At 32.7% G+C, this 26,709-nt stretch overlaps 1 protein-coding gene and 1 pseudogene across 5 annotated transcripts in view; both read left to right on the top strand.

The window, feature by feature from the left end:
• Window positions 1-26,709, top strand: part of PPFIA2 (PPFI scaffold protein A2) — a 418,570-nt gene that overhangs the window by 77,457 nt on the left and 314,404 nt on the right. The window lies entirely within an intron of this gene.
• On the top strand, window positions 1,232-3,444 carry LOC120583123 (dynamin-1-like protein; annotated as a pseudogene).

The raw sequence follows: 26,709 nt of genomic DNA, 5'->3' as shown, positions 1-26,709 counted from the left end.
AGGAAATAGTATCTGTACAGGTCAAAAAAGTGAGAAAATAACATAGTGTGGCTAAAGTATGAGATAAGCTAGAGGACAGAAAATAGTGGTGAGATAGAAGGTAGAAGGTTGTCAGGGCAAGAAATAAGATATTTCATGGAAGGAATTTGTACTCTGTACTAAGGACCATGAGGACCCATTAAAAATTTTAAACCGGCAGGTCATTTAATCAGCTCTCTCCTCTAGAAACATTTTTTTGGCTCTGGTTGGAGAATGATTTGAGAAAAGACTAAAGCAAAGTGACCAGTAAAAAGTCTCTTGTAGTCATCCAAAGCAGAGACAGATGAAAGAGTAATGGTAACTTATTTATTTATTTATTTTTGGACCATCCACTGTATTATAAAGCTAATTGAGGGTAATATTACAGGAGAAACTCAATATTCTATTTCAAGTAAAACACTAAATTATTAATATGAGCCTATAGAGTAACAGCATAGAGAGAAGTAGGCTGATTCATGAGATATTAAGGACATAGTGAATACATAAGAATTGATGGTTGTTTAAAGGGAGGAGAATGAGACTTATTGAGAAGTCAAGGCTGATTTTTAAACTTTCTGGTTTGGCAGCTGAGTGGATGAGGATGCCCTACATAGAGATAAGAGTCCCATTAGATAGAGAATTTTGGGAAGGGAGCTGATGAGTGCAGTTTTGGACACATTAAATTGAGCTGACAGTGTTGGGAACATATAAATAATTTGGGGATTTAAAGGTGAGATCTTGTTTATAGCTATTGATTTGAATTTGTAGAATAGTTCATTGAACCTATTGAAGTTGATGAAATCCCAACGCCCCCGCCCCGCCCCGCAATGTATTCTGAGTGAGAAGATAAGAGGGTTCTTCTCTGAGGAAGAAAAGCATTAAATAAAGAAAGAGAAAGAAAAGAGGAAGTATATACCTTACAACAGTTAAAACAAAGATGGATGCAAGGCAGGAATACCGGGAAGATATGGAATCGTGCATGCCAGGGTCAAGAGAGGATGGTAAAAGGGTTTATTAGGAGTTTCATAATGTTGAGAGTTCAAAAACAAAGTACCCATTGAAATTTTGAAATTTAGCAGTAAGAAGATAAAGGGTGATCTAGGTGAGAGTAATTTTAGTGGAGTAATTAAGGAAAATCAAGTTTCCAGTGACCTGAAAGATTAAATGGAAAGTAAGAATTGGATTCAGTGGCTATAGAAAACAATATCAAAGAGCTTAATTGTATAAGAAGTGAGGGGTCCAAAAAGAGGGCGGAGGAAAGGAGGAAAAAGGTAGAATCTGGGCCCTGGCCCCATTTATTTATGTGGCTGGCCAGTGGAGCCCATGTTTTTGAAGTTATGGAAGTGCTAATTCCTATTATTAACAAGCTCCAAGAGGTGGACACCAGCATCACCCAGTTGCCTCCAATTGTGGTGGTGGGAATACAGAGCAGTGGAAAGAGCTCAGTACTAGAAAGCCCAGTGGAGAGGGACCTGCTTCTCAGTGGGACTGGCATTGTCACCCAGAGACCTCTCATTCTGCAGCTGATCCATGTTTCAATTGAAGATAAACCAAAACAACAAGAAAAGAAAATGGGGTTAAAGCAGAAGAAAGGGGTAAATTTCTTCACACAAAAAAATAAGCTTTACAAGGATTTCGATGAAATTTGACAAGAATTTGAAAATGAAATAGAAAAGATTTCAGGAAATAATAAGAAAGTAAGCCCTGAACCAGTTCATCTTAAGATTTTTTTCACCCAGCATTTTCAAACTTACACTTATGGATTTGCCAGGAATGACCAAGGTTTGCGTGTAGGTGATCAGCCTAAGGGCATTGAGCTTCTAATCAGGGAGCTCATTCTTAGGTTTCTCAGTTCCATTATCCTCTCTGTCACTGCTGCTAATACAATTATGGCAACATCAGAGCACTTAAAATTTCAAGAGAGGTAGACCCAGAGGGTTGCAGAATCCTAGATGTAATCACTACACTTGAGACCTCATGAAGGCAGGTACTGATGCCATGGAAGTATTAATGGGAAGGGTTCTACCAATCAGACTTGGAATAGCTGGAGTTGGTTAACAAGAGCCAGCTAGATATTAACAGTAAGAAGAGTGTAACTGATTCAATCCATGATGAATATGCTTTCCTTCAAAAGAAATACCCACCTCTGGCTAATGGAAATGGAACAATGTTTCTGAATAGGTTACTGATGCATCACATCAAAGACTGCTTACCAGCACTGAAAACAAAAATAAATGTTCTAGCTGCTCAATAACAGTCTCTTCTAAATAGCTATGGTGAACTTGTGGATGATAAAAGTGCTACTTTACTCCAGCTCATTACCAATTTGCCACAGAATATTGTAAACCTGTTGAAGGAACTGCAAAATATATTAAAATATATTCGGAGCTATGGGATGGGGCTAGAATCTGTTATATTTTCCATGATACTTTTGTGCAAACCTTAGAATCTGTTTACTCACTAGATGGCCTTTATTCTCTTGACATTTTGACTGCCATTAGAAATGCTACCAGTCCTCGTCCAGCTTTGTTTGTGCCTGAAGTTTCAAATGTCTGGAAAAGCCCAGCCTCTGTACGTGTAACTGGTTCATGAGGAAATGGAAAGGATCATTCATCACAGTAGCAATTACAGTACATTGGAGTTATTGCAGTTTCCTAAACTGCATAATGCCATAGTCGAAGTAGTAACTGTCTTCTTTGTAAATGGTTGCTGGTTACATATGAAATTGTTCATAACTTAGTGGCAATTGAGTTGGCTTATATCAACACAAAACATCCAGATTTGGCTGATGCTTGTGGGCCAATGAACAACAAGACAGAGGAACAAAGGAGAAACAGGCTAGCAAGAGAATTACCTACAGCTGCCTTACTAGACAAGTCTAAAGTTCCAAGTTCTTTGGCACCTGCCTCCCAGGAACCCTCCTCTGCTGCTTCTGCTGAGGCTGATGGCAAGTTAATTCAGAACAGCAGGAGGGAAACTAAAAATGTTGCATCTGGAGGTGGTGGGGTTGGAGACGCTGTTCAAGAATCAACAGGCAACTGGAGGGAAATGCTGAAAACTTCAAAAGCTGAAGAATTATTAGCCGAGGAAACATCGAAACTAATTCAAATTATGCCAGGCAGTCCACAAAAAGGCCATGCTGTGAATCCGCTGCAAGTGCTGGTTCCTGTTTCACGAAAACTATCTGCCTGTGAATAGCGAGATTGTGAGATTATTGAATGGCTCATCAAATCATATTTTCTTATTGTCAGAAAGAATATTCAAGACAGTGTACCAAAGACAGTCATGCAGTTTTTGGTTAGTCATGTGAAAGATACCCTTCAGAGTGAATTAGTAGGACAGCTATATAAATCATCCTTATTGGATGATCTTCTGACTGAATCTAAGGACAAGGCACTGCCTACTCGAGTAGAATTTTGTTTATGAACTCCTGTGTATTGCAGTGGTATGAATCTGCTCATGTGAAGACTAGCTATAGACTAAAAATTGTACTCTATTACAAGATGAAACACACATTTAGTCCAAATAATAAATGGCTATTTCTAAAGTTTCTCAGTATATATAAAATTAAAGAGAAGTAGGAAGGAATAATAACCACTATAGGATATGTGTTTAAGAGAGAATTATTTTCAAGAGAGAAAATTGGAGTGCGTTGAAACATATGGAAAGTACATACAGAGGGAGAAAATTTACTGAAGAAAAGAAAGTTAATCGATAGAGCACCAGATGATGCAGAAAAGGATGAAATCCAGGGCATATTATATAGAAAGAGCAATGTCTCTTTAAATTTGAAATGAGGGTAGAAAAAAAGGCTGAAAGCTGATGCAAGCATATTTATAGGCAGGGATCTTACAAAGTTAAAGGTTCCATTTAATGGTTTCCATTTTCCCCACAAAGTAAAAAACTAACTAGCTGACAGTGGCAGGGGAGATGATAGGATAAGATATTTCAAGAATATGGAGATTTACATAGCATGATGGATTATGGGAGAACTATGTAAATCATAGATGGATTAGTGACAAGTGGTAAGTGTCCACTTGTGGTTCTAGGCAGTAGATTTGTGATCACTATAAATGAATCAAAGGTATGTTTTTTTTTTCCCTCTAACAGCTTTATCGCAGGTATGGGAGGAAAGAATACCTATGGCCATTTTGATGTTAGGTTGTTGTCCTGCAGACGATTGCTATGGAAGGCTAATGGGGCAAGATAATTGAGAATATCCTTAAGAATATCATAAAGTCTAAGCTGAATAAGAATTGCAGCGAAGATAAGAAGTGATCAATGAAGTAGAGGATTCAAATTTGAATAAATTTGAAAAACGGGAGTAGTAAATATAGGAAGAAGGATCAAAGATAATAGTGAGAGAGTAGAATGCTTGATTTAAGCATTTCAGAACCAAAATATAAAGTTCAGAAGAAATGAAACTCATTGGAACTGATGATGACGAGGAACTGAGTGTTGGATTGATCATTTATGTGAGCCCTGTAATTTTTCCTACCCATATTTTCATTCTTTTGATAATCGCACACTGTTTTACAACTTACGTGCCATCTAGACACTGATAAATGAAAAATTTACAGGTCTAGACTGGATCAGTCCCCTAAACTTTAGACTTCTGTATCCAACTAAATAGATGACACATTCACTTGTATATCCAATAGAAATTTAAAGTTAAAAAGTGAGCTTCTGATCTTCCCTGCCACTTTCTACAGATCTGTAGTTTTCCCCATAGCAGCTAATGACTCCTTCATGCTGCTGTTTCCAGAAGTCAAAACCTTAGAGTCTTCTTGTAGGTTCTATCTTCATAATTTATCCAGAATTCAACTAATTCTTACCATCCTGATCAAAGCCACCATCTTCTCTCACATGTCTCTTCTCAGTGAACCAAGCAGGATCAATTTCTTAAAATGTCAATCAGATTATGTCACAGCTAAGCTTAAATCTTTGTTGGCTTTCCATCAGAAAAAAAAAAAAAATTTCCCAAAGTCCACTAAGTGGTTTCTAAGACACTTCATGACTTTTCTCTTTACAATGCCTCTAGAAACTCATCTTCTACCTTCATTTTATAGCTCATTCCACTTTGGTTACACTAACACTTTTACTATTCCTTTACTCAGGCAAGAACTTGCTATTATTTCTTCTACATGGCTTATTCCCTCACTTTCTTTAGGTCTCAGTTCAAATGCTACTTTAAGAGAGAGATCATCCGTGAACAATCAATAGTCTTTCCCTTGTTCCTATGTGTTTATTGTTTGTTTTCTTCTACTAGAATATAAGCTCCACATGGTTAGGGACTTTGTCTTTTTCATTCACTATTATATTCCAAAGGCCTAAAATAATACCTGTCATATGAATTCTTCAGTATATATTTGCTGAATGAATGAATGAGAAATATTTTTAAGCACATGATTTATATAATCATATTTGTGGCTGAAAATGATAACACTAGTAGAATACAGCATGAAGAAAGAGATTGAAGCTGTTACAGTAATTCTGAAATGAGATTACATGGATGTACTTCAGTTATGGTAGCAGTAGTAAGAATTAAAAATGCAGAGAATAAAAAGCTTACAAAAACAATAGTAAAAGAATTTTACAGTGGGGAAAGAAATAGGATTCAAGGATTACTTCAAACATTGGCCACTGGGAAAAATAACAGCAGTGTAAAATCAGCAGGATATAATTTGGATATTTTATTTATACATTATGTTTAATATCACTAGATATAAATCCCTTGAAAGCAGGAATTTCTGTCTGGTTTACAGCTGTACTCCCAATGCTCTGAACAATGCCTAGCATGCAGTAAGCCTTTAATAAATATTTAATGAGCAAATGAATGAACCAGGAATGATAATACTAATAGGTCTTCAGATGGAAAAAAAATGTGAATGGGGTATTGAAAACTTTAATAAATACAAGAGTAAAAGATGTGAAGTGGAACTTCCATTATTGATTCAGAATTTTCTTTAAAGTCTCAGAGCATAAGTCTATTGGTGATAAGTATCCTTACATCTGTGAAGTGCTAGACATATTCACCACAGACTTACTAAGTAATAACTGCAGTAGTAACAGTCCTGCCAGTGTGAACCACCTTTAGCTTCTTTAAAAGAAGACTAGAAAGGACTCATTAGCAGAATTTCAGCTGATAGGGAGTCCTGCAGAATTTTTACTCCAAAGAAAAATGAGGATGGACCAAAAACAATGACTCATAGAAGAAGGCAGTGGTATCCCTGTGTTTGGAAACTTATTCAACAGCTAAATCAGCATGTGATTCCATGGAATAGATATGAGGAGAAAGAAATAATGTGTATCACTTGAAGTTTGGAGACATGCATAAAACTGAACCAGATATTTGCTTTCCGTTTACCAGTGTGAATAGAAGAGGATAGGTAAGAAAGAAATCAACAACTTCATTTTAATTAATTATTGATATTTTAACTTGTCAGAATATGTTGGTGCATGAATGTTTAGTCAAAATAACAAAAGATAGTTTATATGCAGGAATTTTATCATGAGAGAAGTATGATGCTTAGCATATATGGTAACAAAAGATCTTCATGTTAGGTGTTTTCCTACTCATTAATATGTTACTCTTTAGAAGTATTTAAACATCTATGTTTTAACACAACCAAACTGCTTAATTGGATGGCACATTCGAATGTGGTTTTTATATTCAAAAATTTAAATTGTACTAAATATGAAAGTAGCAAAGAGATTTGAATTATAGGTTGACACCTGAAAGTTAGGTTTAGAATAACACTAAAGGTAGGAAGCAATTTTGAGATCTCTCAACATATTTCACTGATGATCAATGTAATAGGAAACATTTTAGAAATGATTTTTCCAGTATATGTCAAGTTATTTGAGAAGCTCAGAGTAACAAAACAACCCCTTATTAGAAATAGATTCTTACTTGTTACTTACTATTTATGTCTAGTCAATCTATAAGAATAAAAATACTTTAATTTTTTGAGGGAAAACTAATATGTTAATGAAAAGGGACAAATAAAATAAATCAAGAACTTGCATTATTGCAAATATATGTTATTTTTGTTAATAATAAAACATTGAAGTATGTATTAAGATGTATTCAATTTCTTGATCATGTAAAGTTCAATATGAATTATTTTAATTTATATCTCTTTGCTTCCCAAAATACCTATCATAATTCTTTCCAAAATAATAATATAATTTCAACTACAGGTATTGTACATAATTGCAGTTCTTTTTTTACCTTCTTTTCTATTTCTGTTTAATTTTATTATACATAAATTTATTTGTTGTATGTGTATATGTATTTATAAATATATGTTAACACGTAAATATATAAAAATATATGATATACATTCACACACATTCATTTACTTATATTTCCTCTTAAAAAAACAGAACAGATTTTTTAGTATCTTGAGTCCTTAACTAAACAAAGGGGTAGTTTCTAATTAGACTGTTCTTATCTAACGCAATAAAGTGGAACTATTTTTATTCTTGATTAAAGATGCATATAATTTAGGGTGCTTATCTGAAAAGACAGATGGATGAATACAGCTTTATACATACAATTGCTCATTAAAATGTAAAAAGTATAAAGTAAAAATAAAGGTTTATTTAGAAAGCATATTTGTAATGCCTATTGTGTACTTAGTACTATTCCTGGCACTTTACAAAAAAATGAAAGATATCAACTGAGTGCTATAGATTTTTATGCTCTGATTAACAATTGTTTTTTTTTTTAAATGAATAATAAGTGTAAAAAAGGGTGGATAGACAATTACTTTTCTGTTATATTCTGGAAATAGTGATGGTAAGTGTGTTTTGGGGAACACACTTTAGTTTAATTTTTTATGGAGTCTTATTTTGAGAGGTGAATATTGAACCAGGTTTTGAAGAACTCATTTGTATCAAATTAAAATCTTTATTCTAATTGGAAGGAAATCAAGAGTCTTTCTTTCCCTGGTATCCAAAAGTAGTTAAATTCTATAAGCTTTAGCAACTAATAGCTGGCTGCTGCAACCTGTTTACAGTATATCTGTTTGAATTTGATAGCCAAAGTTATTTAGAATATAAAATTATAATTGGTTTTTAGATATCTTTTAAAAAGTGTATATAGGTTTGAAGCCCCAGACACCTTCTATATACTTGTGCAGTTTAACAGCTAAGCATCTATTCAGCCTCAATGAGATTAGACTACTGGCAATGCTTGGCCCACCATTCTAGAAAGGAGTTTTGATTGTACCCAGCTGGCGCTCTAAGAAGGAGGGACTATTGGGCAATTCTAGCATAGCCTGAAGCAACAGGACTTGCACAGATCCTGGTCTGGGGCTGTTGCTTTTCCAGGGATCCCAAAGAAGTGATGCTCTGTATCCTTTGGCAAGGTAAGAAAGTTTTCTGAAGGTTTGCCCTTTTTCACCATTCCTTTCCATCATAGTTTGGCTGGGTAAAAAACTACAAACTTCTTTGGCTAGGGATCCTCTCACTTTCCCTTATTTTCCCTCGGCTTTCAGAGGAGACAGCATTATGGCTTCCTTGCCCTCTAGCTCTACCCAGGAACTTGTGTCTCTCTGTGAGGGAGCAGTTATCTGGAGAGAAAACAACTTGCTCTAGCTAATTCTCAGTAACTAGATTGTCTTTTTCAAATGAATGCAATAAAGGAAACATGAGTCAACAAAATATAAGTTCTTGAACTTGCATGCATATTCTTTTTTTTTTTTTTTCACTTAACATTAATTGTAATCACTACTGGCACTTTAAAAAAGAATCTGATTATATATTCATAATAAATTAAAGTTGAGATTCTGCAGAATTCTTACCTTCAATTAAAATTTGTGTCGATTCAAGAAAACCACATAATCAGGATCTGCCCTAAAGATTTTATGATAGGCTATTAAATTATTTTCCAAGAAGATATTTGAAGCTATTGAAGTTTTTTAGGAAATTATAAATCTCAAAGTAAAAGTAGAAGAATTATAATACTAAAAATTTAATATTTTACCAAAAGAGTTCACCAAGGTCATCTGAATGTTGCTAAAACATCTTCTGGCTACAAAACAAATTCTATAGTTATTCATATATTTTCCTCATAGGAACCATTTATATTTTTATGGGAGTATGGTGACAGGTTTTGTGGCAATGGTAGTTATTTTGTCTACTTTCCCTTTCCTTTTTATAGATTAAAATGGGTAATCCACATAAATGACTGTTTTTCTTTTATGGACAACTCTTTCTGCAAAAATGTTTTAAAAACTTTGTTAGTATGCTTATCCAGAACCACTGGGTTACATTCAATTTACATTGCCATTCTCAAAAATGCCAAAAAGTCAACTAAAATTTGACATTACAAAAAACATCATTGTTCTAACTTTTAAATAATGGTATATAAGTAATTGTGTTAAATGAAAGTGGAAAAATGATCAATGTGAGATAAAGATTGTCTGCATGAATTTCTAAAAACTACATAGTTTATAATATAAATCTAAAATATGAAAATAAAGAAAGGTTGAAAATAAAATGATAGAAAAGATATACCATATAATACTACATAAAATAATAAAAGGCCTGTTCAGCAACATTAATTTCAGAAAGTATAATCTTTCAGGAAAAACAACAATAAGGACATAAAAAACTAAATTTAAAAAGAGAGATACTTAAACATAAAATTTGGTGTACCTGGAAGATAGGAATTTTAAATGAGTATGCATCTAATAGCAAACACTTAAAATATAGAAAACAAAAATTAACAGAAATGAAAAAAGAATAAAAAAGCCCTCGGTCATGGTGGAACATGTTAATACTTCTCTTAGCACCTGACTAAACAAGAAAATAAATTTTGTAAAGATTATGATAATTTCAGCATTGATAAACAAGCTTGTCCTCAGTGATATACAGAGAATCCTGTAATTTATTTCTACAAATTGACCAATGAGTCATATAGGAAGATTCAACAAATTTCAAAGAATTGAAATCATGCAGAATGTGTTTTGTTACAACAGCAGAATTCAGCTAGAAATTAATTTTAAAAATAAAATAAAATAATAATAAATAGAAAGTACTGAAGTTTTTGGAAAGTATGGCATATACTTCTAATTAACTTTTTGGTCAGAGAAGAATTCAAAATAAAAATAAGAAAAAAATTGAAGTCAATGGTATTGAAATACTACATACTGAAACATGCAGCAGATATTTAAAGGCCCGTTGGAGAAAAAATTATAGCATTAATATATATAGTAGAAAAAATAAAGGCTAAAAACCTAATGATATAAGCATTCCTTTCAAGAAGCTAGAAAATAAGAGAGCAAATAAAACCAAGGGTATATAGAAAGAAGGAAATAATGAAGCTAGTAGCAAAAATTAATAAATAGAAACTTTTAATATAGCACATAAAATCTAAAAGTTGATTTTTAAAAAATTGATAATTCTCTGCTGGGTTGATAAAATAAACAAGTGAGACAGTACAAATACATTAAAACAATAAGAAAATCATTTCAACACAATTTGTGCTGATGAATTTAAAACTGTAGATTAAATAGAGAAATTCCTAAGAAAACACACCTTACCCGAGTTAATACGAGGTATAAAAAAATGCAAATAATATTTTACATTAAGGAAAAGGAACCTTTAATTAAAATCTCACAAAGAAAACTCCATGACTAGATAGCTTCACTAGTGACTTTTACAATTTTTATAAGGAATGAATTATGTCAATTATTAAAATCTCTAAAACATGACTTAAAAGAAGCAGCATTTCCCAAATATTTTATGAGGTGTATTAGTTTTCTATTGCTTGGTAACAAATTACCATAACCTTTGAGGCTTAAAGCAGCACACTTATTATCTCATTTTCTGTGAGTCAGGTGTCTGGGAATAGCTTCAGTGGGCCCACTACTCAAGGTTTAACTGACGGCAATCAAGGTATGGGCTAGGCTGCATTTTGATCTGGAGCTTGGGGTCCCCTTCCAAACACACATGATTATTGCTACACATATATACACACATACATATATAAATATGAGAATAAGATCCCATAACCTTTACTGTATACTAAGTAGTTAGAAGTAAATCACATAAACATGGAGACTAGTTTAGGATCTGTCTACCACTTGAGGCCAGAAGAATCTTAAAGGCAAGCCTGAGATACTAAACTAAAATTTTTGCTAATTACATGAAGTAATACATAAGGATATGACATCAGGACCTAGTTGGGTTCATTCTAGAAATGCAAGATTAGTATAATGTTCACAATTCAATAAAAGTAATTCACCATGTTAATAGGGAAAAATTATATGATCATCTACATAAATGTAGACAAATGTAAATTAAAATTCAACATTTATTTATAATGATATACTTTTATATCATATAACAATCATAAAATTATTAACTTTTGTAATTATTTAATATCCTTATATATAATGATATAACAATTATTTTACCGTTAAAATCTCTCTATGCTATAAATAGAAGTGAACTTTCTTATTAATTAGTCAATGTCATCATTTTATTCAAATTGAGTAACTAATATTTGCTGGAAACTCAACCGTTTTTTGTGTTCATGTGCACTCATGAGGATCTCTTGCTTTAAAATATTGGCAGCTCTCCATATGCATTCACTATACAGAGAAGATTACTTTATATTAATCCAAGTACTTATACATCGCAAGTACATACTATGTACTCTACACTTATCAAAATGCATAGCTGGATTTATTTCTATTTAATAAGAAACATTTTTTTTCCTCTCACTCTTCCTTAGTTCTTTCCTTTTTATTCAACCAAACACAGTATCTCTTCCAGATCTTTCTATATTTAACCACTGTAGTTGTCTCCAATTTTAAAAATTCATTTAATATAATTACTCCCTGTTAATAGCTAGATCACACATACTTATTTTCTGGCTAACCATACTAAATTAATGAAATAAAAAATCTTTAAGGAAATGTGACTTTCACCCTAGTTTGAATGTTTTAAAAGTGAAAAGAAGATAGAGTAAAAAGAACAACCTAATCAAAAAGAGACTCACAAATACAGAGGATAATCTGATGACTGCCAGAGGGGAGAGGATTGGGGGGCTGGGAGAAAGGAGTGAAGGGTTAAAGAACTACAAATTAGTGGTTGCGAGATGGCCATGGGAATGGGGAGTACAGCATAGGGAATGTAGTCAGCAGTAATGTAATGACTATGTGTAGAGCCAGATGGGTGATAGAGTAATCAGGGGGATCATTTCATAAACTGTATATTTCAATGCGCTGTGTACTTGAAACTAATAAAATAAAATGCAAAAAAGTTATGAAAAAAAGATTGATTATTATAAATAAATTATGTAATATTTTATACTTCCCAGAGAATTACGAATGTAAACATTTTTGCAAACATAAATATATTTATATATATTTAAAATTGTTATAAAAAATATTTTAAAAGGATATTACATCCAATATATATAGAAAGATAACCAGTCGCAGAATTAAGATTTAAAAAGTAATATTCTTCTGTTTTGCTCCTCTGTAGAGAACTTTAATTCTAAAAACAAATCACCAAAGTGCATACATTATTACTCATATTAAATAGGGGTTTATATTCAAATGTGTTTAAAATATTAATAAATGTCTGGAACTTGTTTCTTGTGATTATGTTTTGTTTATCTCATGTTTGTTAATATCAGGACTTAAAATCTCTCAGCATAAAAAATATTTTTTCAATATAAAATAGTCTTTACCTTGTGTTGTTTTTGATATTAAGCTAAAGAACACAGTTAATATACTGGATATTGTGATAAGACTCTCTTCTTTCCTTTCCTTCCTTCCTTCCTTCCTTCCTTCCTTCCTTCCTTTTTTCTCCCTTTAAAATTCTTATTTATGGATCAATTTCTTTGGGGGCACTAATCAACTCTTTGGATTGGATTATCTGGCAGTCTTGACTTGCTTATCTAAACCAGATGATGTTGGATGTCATAAGTAACACAGGAAACAATGCATGTTCTAGCCCTTAAGAAATATAACTTTGAAATTGTCAAGGCACTAACTTAAGTTCACATCTCTTAATGCTATTCAAACAATTTTAAATATTTATTTGGGCATAAAGAAATTCCATTTTCAAGATGAAGTAAGGATTGCTGCAGATACTCAAAAATAAGTTTTATTTATATTAATGTTGAAGATGTGCCAAGAATTCAAAAATACTGTATTTCCAAAATATAACTATAAAAATACAGGTTTCACTAAAGTATATCAAGGTTTTATTTTGATATTACATCAAGCAGAGTATTCATAGCCACTCATCTCTCATTGTTGTCAAGGTCGAAATTAATAGGGATGACTGAGAAGGCTACTTACTTTCCTTCCTTTTCCTTTTATAAGATACTATTGCCTTTGGCAAGCCAGGTTTTTGGGTTTTTTGAAACCAAGAAAAATAGTCCTTTTTTGCTCATCCTACCAGTGAACTCTATAATCCTTATACTCTGATTAATAGACTGACAATTTTATGTTTAATTTTTTTAGAACTTTAGATGTTTTTTTCTCATATAATACAAAGTATTATTACCTTTGTCTTCTCTTTTCCTTTCTATTATTTTCTTACATTTTATCATTGATACCAGTTTAGATTTACACATATTTCTGTTCATTTTCCTTTCTTCTTAACTTGTACTCTTCATTTCTCAGGTAATTTTGTTATTCTTCTCTATTCCTTAAATATGCCAGAGTTTCTTGCTAACTTCCATTGAGTATGTGCCATGACAAAGTTAAATTAAAAAATAGTCTCATGTTTCTTAACTGATCACAGTGTGTACATGTGCATTCACACACACAAACACATTACCATATGTATATTTTACATTTATATATTCATATTTCATCTGTAAATATCCATATCTGTCTATCTATAGATATCATACATTACATATAAAGTATATCACTGAAGTTACACATGCTTGACTGGTGAGAAGGAAACAATGGAAGCTATTAATAGAATGCAAGACAAAGTCAAAGACACTCTCCCAGAGGAAGTAACTTCAAAAAGATGAACCATATGAAGAGTAGATGATGAATGATCTGCACAGATATAATAAGTACAGTGAATTAAAAGTGTCCCCCCAAAATTAATGTTTATCCAGAACCTTGAAATGTGACCTTATTTGAAAATACAGTCAATGCAATTAGTTTAGGATCTTTAGATGAAATAATCCTGGATTTAAGGGGGCTTCTAAATCCAATGGCTAGTATCATGAGAGGCGGAGAGAACATGAAATGCTCAGAGGAGAAAGTGATGTGAAAATGTAGACAGAGATTGGAGTCATGTATCTACATGCCAAAGAGTGCCAAAGATTGCTGACAACCACCAGAAGCTAGGAGAGGCACGGAACAGATTCTCCTTCAAAATTTCCAGAAAGAGCCAAACCTGCCAGACAACTTGATTTAAAACTTCTGGCATCTCAAACTATGAGTGATAAATTTCTGCCTGAAAGTGTCTGGTTTTATGGGATTTTTTTTTTTTTTTTTTGTAATCTTGCAATTAGTAATTGAATACCAAACATTGCGTGGAAAAAAAAGAGGAAAAAACTGAGGTAAATAATATTATGTCCACAAATGGTCACCTCTCTTTATTAGGCCATTAATTTGAGGATTAAGTTGGTAGTCAGTAGTTGATTTGAGCTTTAGTGACACTTTTAGTACAACAAAGGCTTAAACTTACTCTATTTTTGAACTGCACCTCTGTTGGATTTCATATGAGCTTTGCAGTGCTAGAGGATTTGTCTCGATTTTCCAGACTCTGCATGCCTATGCTACAAAAGGAGTAGGGGAGGTCTCTGCATTCTTGAACCTTTCCTAGCAATAGACTACTGTTGCTTTTACTTATTGCAAGGCTCATGTTAGGAGCCAGGAGAATGGGAGACTGGAACGTCATAATTCCACTTCCCCAGCTTTAGTCTTAAGCAGAGTTTGTGCACCAAACCCTGGGACTTCGCCTTTCTCCATTTTTCTGCCCTTTCTCTAGTGGGTCTAGAGTTTTCTCCCTGTTCTTCAAGGCAGCTGACCTCTGTCTTGAATCAGCAGGTGTTGCCACAAGCTATTTTTCTGCTCTTCTCCTACAGCAATAGAATTCTTCTTTATATCATTGAAGAGTCCTGGGTTTCTTGCACCTCTCCCAATGGCAGATGGTTTTTTCCTATTAACATTTCTGATTAGAGGAGGTGGATTTCTAATCCATTACCAATGGCAGCTGACCTTGGCTTGGGAGCACTGCCAATCTTGGCCTTGGACTTATGTAGGGTTTCCTTCCTATCTCACAGATAGAAGACATTTCTTATCAAAGCAGGACCAGATGTTAGACGCTGGAAGAATTTTTTCCCTTCCCCCAGATGCAGATATATTTTTTTCTTTTCATACTAATCTCCAGCAGCAGCTGAGCCCATCTTGTAAGAGAGCTGGTAGTCAAGCAGATGCTGACTCCCCTTGGGCGATGAGCTTCCAAGAATTCTTCCCTCAGGATAGCCCACTCTAGGCTTTTAAGAATTCTTTAAAATGTAAGTTTATTTCTTCTTACCTACTTTTATGGCTTTTCACTTTTCTGCCATGTTCTGCCAGTAATTAAACAGTTTTGTATCTCCTCTCTTTCCTCAGCAGGGCTTGTGAATCTTGGGAATTTGGTTCATCTGAATGCCTTACGTCCTCATCTCTTTGATCGTTAAGTTAAAATATATGAATTATTTTATACCACCTGTTTCTTTCTCATCGTTAGCATCGCAGCAATGTTCTCTTAACACTTTCTATATTCGAAGTGGAAGTAGAATTCCTAATTCAATTAATTTTTCCCATTATTGGAAAAAAAGAAGAATGTATTATTCGTCCTTTGGTTAGTTAATACATAAACTCTTTGGCTTATGCTGAGGAGTGATATGAACAAATAATGAAAAATTCTGAGCACTAGAATGGGCCTCAAGAAGCTGAGATGCAATACTCTGAGAGACTTGAGGGAACTGAAGCCACCGAAGAAACAGCAGATTCAAATTTCCTACCTCATACTCAGTGAATAAGAGCCTTGAGAGAAATGGTGGATAAAATCACTATCATTATTTGATTTCTTCTTTTGTTTATTTATCTCCTTTCCCTTTTTTCTATTTCTCTCTCTCCTTTTTTTCCCTCTCTCCTTTCCTTCTCCAATAGCTGAATTGAAGTAAATATATTGTGCTTTATATGTGACTCTTCCGTACTTTGCTTAATATTAGTCTTTTTAGACAGTGTTTCTATGCTATATTCTAGTTTCCCTCTCTTTCCAAAAAACATCTGTACAAACTTATCTTCTTACTATCCTTTTTTCTTTGTTTTTACGTATGACTAGAATGTGTTTTCCTATTCAGATTTTAATCTCGAATTTTTAAAACCTCTAAATTTTCAGTAACTGAATTGCTACTGAACTTATTTGTACATCTGGCATTTTTAAAATAAAAAACCAAAACTTTAATTCAATAACTGAAATTAGATGATCAATAAAGATAAATTTTAAGTGACGAGCATGCTATCAGTGCTTATTTGATCATTTACAGTATGCTGAAGCCTGTATCATGTCATTGAGAACTATGCAAATATAGAACAAAACTTCTTTCTGTTATCGTTTTTAAATAAAGAGCACCACCTTGTGGGAATATATGCTTATATGAAATGAAACAAAGAAATAATTCATTTTAAAATACTTTATTTTATACTATAATAAATTATTAGTGTAAAAAACGATACTTTTTCTTAAGGAAAATTAAAAGATAGAAAGGTAGAATTAGAAAATTTTTATTGTGCAATTATGTCAGTTTTTTCATATTTTATGAAAAATAAAAATCTGCAAAATTGTAATTGCTAATGATTATTTTATATAAATATTTTTGGAACTTAATTTTAGTATAAAATAATAAGTAGCATTTTAAAGAACTATGAATTTAACCTAATCCTAAAAAAGCCTTATTTTAAAAATAAGGAAACCAAAATCGAGGGTATATTTAGTGTATACACCAACTTATGTAGAACAAATGCTGGGCTACGTATGTTCATAGAAATATCATTACTGTTTGCCTGACTAGTTTACTTTTAATGTTTTTAATTTTTTTTTTATTAAATTCATTGGGATGACATTGGTTAATAAAATCACATAAGTTTCAAGTGTACAATTCACTAATATGTCATGTATGTATTGCGTTGTGTGTTCACTACCCAAAGTCAAATGTCCTTCTGTCATGTATTTGACCTCATTTACCCTTATCTACCTCCTTCCTTCCCCTTTCCCTCTGTAACCACTAAACTATCGTCCATGTCCATGAGTCTCTGCTTGTTTGTTATGTTCGTTTTGTTGCTTTTAGTTTTATATCCCACAAATGAGTGAAATCATATGGTTCTCAACTTTTTCCATCTGACTTATTTTGCTTAGCATGATAATCTTGAGGTCCATCCGTGTTGTTGCAAATGGCAATATTTCATCTTTTCTTATGGCTAAGTAGTATTCCATTGTATATAGGTACCATATCTTCTTTATCCAGTCATCTATCGAAGAGCACTTCGATTGTTTCCATGTCTTGGCCACTGTGAATAATGCTGCTATGAATATCAGGGTGCATATATCTTTATGAATAAATGTTTTCAAATTTTTCGGATAGATACCCAGAAGAAGGATTGCTGGGTTGTATAGTAATTCTATATTTAACTTTTTTCAGGAAACTCCATACTGTTTTCCATTGCGGCTGTACCAATTTACAGTCCCACCAGCAATGTATAAGGATTCCTTTCTCCCCACAACCTCCCCAACACTTGTTATTACTTGTCTTGTTGCCTGACTAGTTTTTGATCAATTGTAAGACACTAGAATATAGTAAGGATTCATTGACCTGCACTGGGGAATAGATTACTTAACAAAAGTTATAATAAAGCAGTGTGTAACATGTAATATTGCTTAAAAAAATCACTTTTAAAAAATTTATGATGCATTACCCTTATTTTAACAGTGGATAATGAATGCACCTAATGTTTCATGAATTTAATTTGAAAAAAAAACCATTTTTACTGATTAAAGTATTGCTGTTTCTTTTTAAAGTTCCAGATTTGACATTGTATTGTCCCAATTATCTTTCAAAAGTTGGACTAAAGTTTATTGATATTTTTCTTACAATGGCTAGAAAGTCGTCCTCCTCTCAAACATAAAAAGAATGTAAGTTTCATCATTTTGCGATATTAAACACTGTACTTAAAATTTGGAACACCAAGTTACCTTACTACTTTTCAATAATAAGTCATATCACTTCTATATTGAAACTACAGAAGAATAAAAACTTCTGTTGTTTTTGTTTATGTAATTGTTTATTGTTTAAACACGTAAGCTTCTTAAGCCAGTTTTTCCTACATTTTTCTATGTTTGAGGTGGGCGATTATTTCTACCAAGGTTAAGCAATCTAATCTTGATTCTCCTAGTTTGTTGGAATCTTTATAAATCCTGATTCTGTACTTTGCTCCTTGTTTCCCTAAATTTGAATGATAAAAATATATTGTAAATGTACCTTTGAGTCTTCATGTACAACACTAAATTATAAAGAGTCAATTACAAAAAAAATTGAATTTTGCTTCTAGTAACCTACACTTGGTGATTCCCAGTCTAGTTATTCATTCTAAGAAATCATCGCACCATCATAATATCCAGCAAGCATGTCCCTATCTTTTCTCCAAAAGCATTAGTGCAGATAATTATACCCACCAGGATTATTGGGCTGTGCAATATTTATCTCTCTATTCTTATAACCAAATATAATTCAAACAAATCTTGTACTTGTACCTATTTACATTCACAATTTATTGCATCTAATAAAAGTATGACTCTGAAGAACTGGAAGTCACTAATTTAATTGAACTTTGCATGATTTTCAGAAATCATACAGTGTAATTCATGGAACCTTTAGGACAGGAGTCCGTGAAAGTATTTTAATGGTTGAGGGATCTTTGATGTTTATCTTTCAGATTTTAGATAGATATACTTCCGATGGTATATTTATTGGAAACCTATCTTTCAGGGAGATGACATGTGCAAATAAATTATTTTGAATAAATTTCAAATCATAATCCCTTTGCATTTTGAACCAATCTGAATATCATGCTGACTGATAGTGTATTGTATTTTCATAATGGCATTTTAAATAATTTGGATATGTATGTTTCAAGAATGTATATATACATGTATATAAAGCCCTTAGTACTGTGTCTGGCACAAAGGAGGATTTGAATATGTTTGCAGTTTTTATTAACATTTCATTATCAGGTCCCCAGGAAAATCTTGTAGCAAAAAGAAGTATCAGAAGGCTCTAAGTATTGTACAGATATAAAAACTAAGGTCATGGAAATAAATTAACCTATATAAATTCTTATATAATTCTCTATAGAAATTATTCTATATAGTGCTTATTTATTTTTCTATCTTTTTTGGTTGTAGCTCTTTAACTCTTAGTTATTTAAGCAATTTTCATTTTAGTCTCATTATAAAAGAATTTGTGATAAAATTAACATATATATCAAAAAATATATGTATCAGAATCATCTCCAATATTTGAAATAGCAAGCCTAGCATAACTGCAATAATGTCTTATCAAAAAGGTAAAAGATGCCAATGAGTTTAGTCGATATGACATTATTATAATAAAATTATATAGAAATGTGAAAAATATTATGCAAGTATAAAAGTGGAGAAATAGTTAAGTAGGTCAGTTTGACTAGACCAGAGTTTTCATAAGTGAACAGGCTACATTTTAATGCATAACAACACATCCTGACACAGTGTTTTAAAACAGTAACCATTTAGTTAACCTACTCTTCTATGGGGTGACGACTGGGGTGGGGTCTACAGGGCAGCTCTGCTGATGTGTGTTATGCTCAGTTGAGCTGGCTGAGCTTACTCATGTGACTGTGGTCAATTGTCAGGTCAAAGGAACTGGCTAATTTAAGATGGTTGAGGTAGGATGGTTCATCTTGTGTTACCTCTCATCTTACAGCTGGTTGGGCCAGGTGTGTTCAGTAGGCAGAAGTGACAGAGGTATTGAGAGAGAGCAGAAGTATCAGAAGTCTCTTGATACTTTGATTCAGAACTCATACAACTTGATTTCTGGAGCATTTTATAGTCCACAGTAAATCACAAGCTAGCCCAAATTCAAGGAGTGGATAACTTCACTCCACTTGTTAGTGGGGGACCTGTAAAGAATTCTGGTCACTTTTGTAATCTACCACAATCAGAATTGTAGCCATGGAAATGGAACTGGTATATTCTGTGAGATAATGATCAATGGGACTTGGAATCAGAGAAATAAATGAAAAAGGGAGAAGAGTCAAGTTAAATTATTTGAACTAAGTGACTTAGTTAATGAAAAACATGATTTATGTGGTTTAATATTTGCAGTAATGTTGACTTGGATTAAAAATGCATTCAATTTTACCACCAATTCCCTTCCCTAAAAAGTGGCCTTAGGCATGTCATTTATTTTCTTTAAGTTTTCTTATAATTCTTCTTTTGCAACAATAGCTGGAAATGATAATAGCTACCTCATTAGGTAATTGGGATGATTAAATGTCATGCAAGAAAAGTACACAACTGTATGTTTAATACAGTAAAGGCTCAAAAAAGTTAATAATTTATTTTTTGTGGAATATATTTTTCTTAGTAGTATTATGAATATTATTCTGGTTATAACAAAAACATATTTCAGAAAGAAAATTAACTTGAAAGTAATTTTGGGCAAGATGTGATTGCATTGTCAATGGAAATATTTGTCGGGGCATTGAAAATTTTAAACTGGAGCTTTGGGTGGAAATCACAGATAGTGATGTCTGTGATGATAGTAGAAGCCATGAGAATGAAGGAAATCTAGAGCAAAAATCTGTGCAAGAAAAAGAGCGGACAGCCAAAACGAAATATTTATGAATTTAGAAGATTAGATTATGATTAATTTGGCATGTTTGATCAAGTATATAGGATAATATGGTACGTTTTTTTGTTTGCTTCTCTGGCACTAAATTTTTGTTCCGTTTCCAATCATTACCGTCATCACTACCTATTAGAATCCTACTCTTCTGCAAAGACTTATTTCATACATCCCTACTTTCTGTGCTTAATGATCTCAGCCTGGAGTATAGTGAAGGTAAAAATAACAATTCAATAAATACTTTAATTGAATAAAAAGAAGATGCAAGATTTATAGTATAAATAAGATTCCAGGATTTTGTGATAATCCTTCAAATATTACCTACACATTAAATATAAACATATCTAACCATATATATGCATATAACTGTGTTCACATTAAAGAATCACCAATCATAGCTAAGCTTTCTCTAAATTCAAATATTAAGAAATAATTAATTGTTCTTCCTGATGATTGAGTGTAAAATTAGCACTCCCAGTAAAAATGGTAATAATTGCATTTGAGATAGGAAACTGTGGAATCTGGTTCCTTCAAAAGAGACTTTACATTCATTTTTTTTTTTAAATGACTCACCACAGGACAAAGCATAATCTAGATTATCAACAGTTTTGGCCTCAATTGTATATTTGAGTATTATAAACTTAGAATGAACTCTTTATGAAATATTACATTATTTTTTCAGTTCTATTCCATAGACATTTACTTAGCATATATTATGTGAAGGATGTTCTTGTTTATCAATTAAGAAAACATCTATAATCTTTGTGCAAAACACATATATTTTAACTTTTTTAGTTTAAATCCAAAACAGACAACAAACAAACACCTAACATTTCAGCATTGGTAGAACTTCTTGTGACTACATATTATATTTCATTGCTGACTTTAGAAAAATTAAAATTTTCAACTGAGTAGACATTCTTTGTAAGTGTGGTAAGGGAAATGTGTGTGTGTTTGAGTCATGCTGGAGGTGGGAGGGGATGTGGGTGGTTGTGTTTTATTTTTCTAGGCTATAGGCGGTATTTTGATATGTTGGGTGTATTTTAAGGCTTGGGAGTGAATGTTCTATTGTGGTTTCTATTTTCTTTTTTCAGAGATGCACTGAATGTTGTTTTTGTTGCAGGTGGTATTTGGAAATTTGTTCCAGAGGAACATGTTTTAATAGAAAGAAAGTGGGGGGAAATTGATACCAGTCAAATAGACTCCTACACTACTCAGCTGGTAGTTGTTATTGCTTTTGTAGTTATATTTTGTTTCTTCATAAGACAGATACTGAGTGATGAACAGAATTGTTGGCTTTCATATTTGACACACTAAGGGCTTTGACAATTCCCTTAGTAACAAGTACTTCTTTCAAAGGAGAGAAGAAACAAGCAATAGGTACCTCGACAAGAAATATGGGAAAGAGGCTCCAAAATGTATTAAAGTGGGAAAGAAAATTTAGGACAAAAAGAAAAAAGAAAAAAACTGAGATTGCTGTCTCCATTTTACCATATTAAATATGAAGCTCTAAGAAATCCTTGTATAGAGACTTTAAATTTATAAAATGATTATTATCCCACAGTGACTTTATATGGATAAAAATCAATTAGAAAAACATAGTTCCAAAATTCATCCTTAGCTTTCTACTTTCTCTCTCCATAAAGTCATCCAAACTTATGATTCCAAGTACAGCTATAAAATTTATCTATAATTTTAATGATAAATTTCTCTCATCATACAGATACTTCTATTATTTATTACTTATGTTTTCTCTGATTTCTAGATCCACTTTATAATTTAGATGTCACATAAGCACCTGAAGTACAAATTCAGAATGATCCTCATTTTTTTCTATGTATATTTTATTTTAGTAAATGGTCTACCAAGTCAGGTGCTCCTGTTCAAAATTTGGATATCATTCTTAAATCTTTCTTTTCCATGAACTATTCTTTCATCACAACTTCCATCAATTTAATCTCCAGTTTCCATCAGTTCAATCTTTAAAATACAGCTCATATCTAAACATTTCCTTTATTTTCACTGTCGCAACCCTTGTCCCAATCACTGCTGTCTCTCAATTGGATCTCTGCAACAGCCTTATCATTAGATTCCTGACACACAGCTTTACCCCCTCAAATTATTCTCTGAATTTTATACTCAGTGGCCCTATGATGTGTGAGTTAGAGCACAGGAGATGGTAGTTAAGTACTTAACGTCTTGAAACTGAGCTTAGAAACTTGTGCTGTTACTGATGGTGACAAAATAAAGATATAGCCATGACCATGGGTGTCAGAGATGAACTAAAGGAGGTGAGGAGACTGAAAAACTGAAAAAGCAAGTTGTTGAATAAATTTCCTGTGATTTTTCTAGCTATTAAAAATTATGATAGGGACAGATAGAGAACCTGAACTTCTTCTTCCACCTGGAATTAATGAGGCAGCACCCCTCTACAACCACTGGAGTAGTCAATGGAGACCTGCTAAATCATAAGATTTAAATAAGATCCAGGATTCAAAACATAATACCTAATATGTCCATGTTTCAATAGGAAATTACTAGCATACCAAGAAGTAGGAAGAGCTCAAACTGAGAAATGACAATCAACAGACATCAATCTGGTGATAGCACAATTGCTGGGATTATTTGACAAGGGTTTTAAAGCAATCATCATAAAAATGCTTCATTAGGAACTGTAAACATGCTTGAAGCAAATAAAAAATAAAGTCTTAGCAAAAAAAAAAAAATGAGAATGTTAGCAAAGTAATAGAAAACATAATGGAGATTTTAGAACCAAAATGTACAATAACAAAAATAAAAACTCAATGGCTGGACTCAACATCAGAATGGAGAAGGCAGAGGAAAGAATAATTAAACTTGGAGACAAAAAAAAATAGAGATTGCCTAATTTGAAAAACAGAGTAAATAAACAGAAAAATAAAAGAGAATATCACACATATGTGGAACTAAAACACAATCTCTATCACATGTCAATGGAGTTCAAGAAGGAAAGAAGAAAGAGGATCGTTTGTAAAAGTATTCTAAGAAATAAGGCCTGAAAAATTCCCATTTGGGGGCATACCCCGAATGGAATAACTTCAAACAAATTTCTACCCAGACATATCATAGTCAGATTTGCAAAACCGAAAACAAAGAAAAAATGTTAAAAAATAACCAGTGAGAAATGACACATTATCTATAGCAGAAAAATCAATTCGAATGACAGCAGAATTTTATCAAAAACTTTAGATTTCAGAAGAAAGTGGTAGAGTATTAAGTGCTAAAAGAAAAGAACTGTCAACATAGATTCTTATATCTAGTGAAATATCCTTTCAAAATGCAGGATATAAGACATTTTCAGTTGAGAGCAAAATGAGAGAATTTGGCATCCAGAGACCTACTTTAAAAGACTGTCCAAAGAAAATTCTCTAAACAGAAAGGAAATGATAAAAAAAGGAAACTCGGAATATCAGGAAGGAAGAAAAACATGGAAAGTACAAAAATATAGACTTTTCTTTTCTTCTTGAGTTTTCACAATTATGTTTAATGATTGAAATAAAAGTTATTGCATTGTCTAATGTGGTTCTCAAAACTAATTATGATAAGTAATTTCTATGAAAATTGTATTATACTGTGCAGCATGTTCTTTTGAAGAAAAAAAAAATCTACTTTTCTTCACAAGGGGGCAATGCAAAAGCCTCTGGGGGAAGGAACTGGTTTTAACCATGGAGAACTAATGTGTAAGACAGGAAAATGACTCAATTTCAGAAAGTTATTAACAGGCTTTCCAGCTCTGGGGAACATCAAAATTACAATTGGATTGGGCCACTTCATTTATTCACCTGAAGGCTAGAAATATTTCCTCTGCTCTAAAGAATACAAAACAAAAAGCTTAAACATTTTTCATTTCACAAAATATACTTAGAGAAATCATTCTGGTTTTATTGAAAATGGAATTAGACAGTTACATCAGGAACATTCAAAGAAAGAATGAAGACTTCTTGCCTTATCCACAATTTAAACCCTTAGTTATAAAATTCATATTGTAAGCTACAAAAAGATGCTAACCTTCAAACCAACAGTTTATATAGAACAGCCCATGAGGAAAAAAAGAAAAAAAAACAGCTATTGCAAAGATTACAGACTTCTCTAGAAATAAAAAATCTCCAACTTTTATTTGCTTTCGTATTTGGTGTGGCAGGGCACAAAAAATGCCTTACTGAAAAAAGTCAAATGGTAGTATTTTACTTATATACCAACCATTTCTGAAATGAACACCCGCTTAACACATGGAATACCCTTGAGTAGATATTTTACTTCCAAGTTTCCCCAGAGTCCAACAGAGTTTTAAGTATCTGGTGGTCTTATTTTTGGCATATATTTTCCTGAGTTCTTGATAAAAATATAAACAACTTCTCTATTACCCTTCCCCCCCACAAAACAAAAATAAAATTACCTTCGATACCATTCTAATGAAGGATTATGTCTAATTTTATACTCTCCTATCTCGTTTAATTGCTTCCATTTAGTCTCATTATCTTTTTATATTAAATTATGCAGTTTTTATCTGTATAAATGTGTGTTCCTTAGTTTATTAAGCTCTTTCCTTAGCTCATAAATTTCCTCTGGCCTGGAATGCCCTATTCCTGTATCTACCATATCCTCTCTACTGGCAAGCTCTTTTTCAGCTTTCAGGAACAAATTTAAAAGTCATCGCCTCTGGGAAATCTCTGCAGTTTTGTTTGTTTGTTTGTTTGTTTGTTTTTTGCTGTCCTAGGGGGAAAAAAAAGCAAAGAACCTTAATCATGATTAAAGTACTAGTTCTCTGAGTTCCCAGGTGATCTCTAGAATATCTTGTATTCCATTGAATGAGTTATTTACATATCTGTTTTCCACCGTCGTCAGAAAGTGAAAGGTGGGGACCATGAGAAATTTTCACTAAATCTCCTGCACCTAACCCAATACCTAGTAGAGGACTCCATTGTCTGATTTATTAAATATTTCCTAAGAAAAAATAAGCAATTTTTTGTTTAATCATCCTAAGCCTTTCTGGAGGTTATTCTTTAATCTTTCACATTAAAAAAAGAGAGAGAGAGAGAAATCCCAGGTGCATTCAAAGTATGTGGAATTGGAAAAGGTTTTTTTTTTTTTTTTTTTTTTTTTCCCTAGAGTTCTATTAAGGCAGAAGGGGATTATAATAAAAATAGCAACATTCTCAGATTTTGGAGTCAGACAAGCACCTCATTCATTACTTACTAGATATGGGATCATGATCAAGTTTTCTACCCTCTGCAAGACTCAGTTTTTCTCATTAATATATTAACTACCTCAAAAGAGTTGTAATGAATATAAAATGTGATCAACCAAGTAAATAATATTTAAAGTTCTTCACATAGCATAAGTAATCATTACGCTTTGTAGTCAGACAAAAAAAAGATTCCAGTTTTGTCTCCAGTGACACTGAAAATCAGAGTGCCAAGATCTTTGACAGAGACCAATCAGTTGTCCTGGGCCCATGTGGCTGAGACCAGAAAAGAAGAATGCAGCACTTTAGAGCAACCTTGGGCCACATAGGCCCTTAAGGCACAGAAAACAGTGGGGCCCCTCACACATATCCTAGTTTGCTCTTCTTTGCCTCACAGTCTAAAAGGGTCTGCATTTGCAGCTTGAAGATTCCCTTTCTTATCCCTGTGACAGGGAGTAAAGCTTACTATGTAATTCATATTATCAGTTAAAGAAAGCTAATGACAAAGCAAGGGAATGGGAAAGGCAAAGAGAGCAAG

Source organism: Pteropus medius, unplaced genomic scaffold (assembly GCF_902729225.1).
Source record: "Pteropus medius unplaced genomic scaffold, Ma_sr-lr_union100, whole genome shotgun sequence".
NCBI classification, from domain to species: Eukaryota; Metazoa; Chordata; class Mammalia; order Chiroptera; family Pteropodidae; genus Pteropus; species Pteropus medius.
Note: the sequence above shows the minus strand (reverse complement) of the source record. Positions and strands in the feature narration are given on the sequence as shown.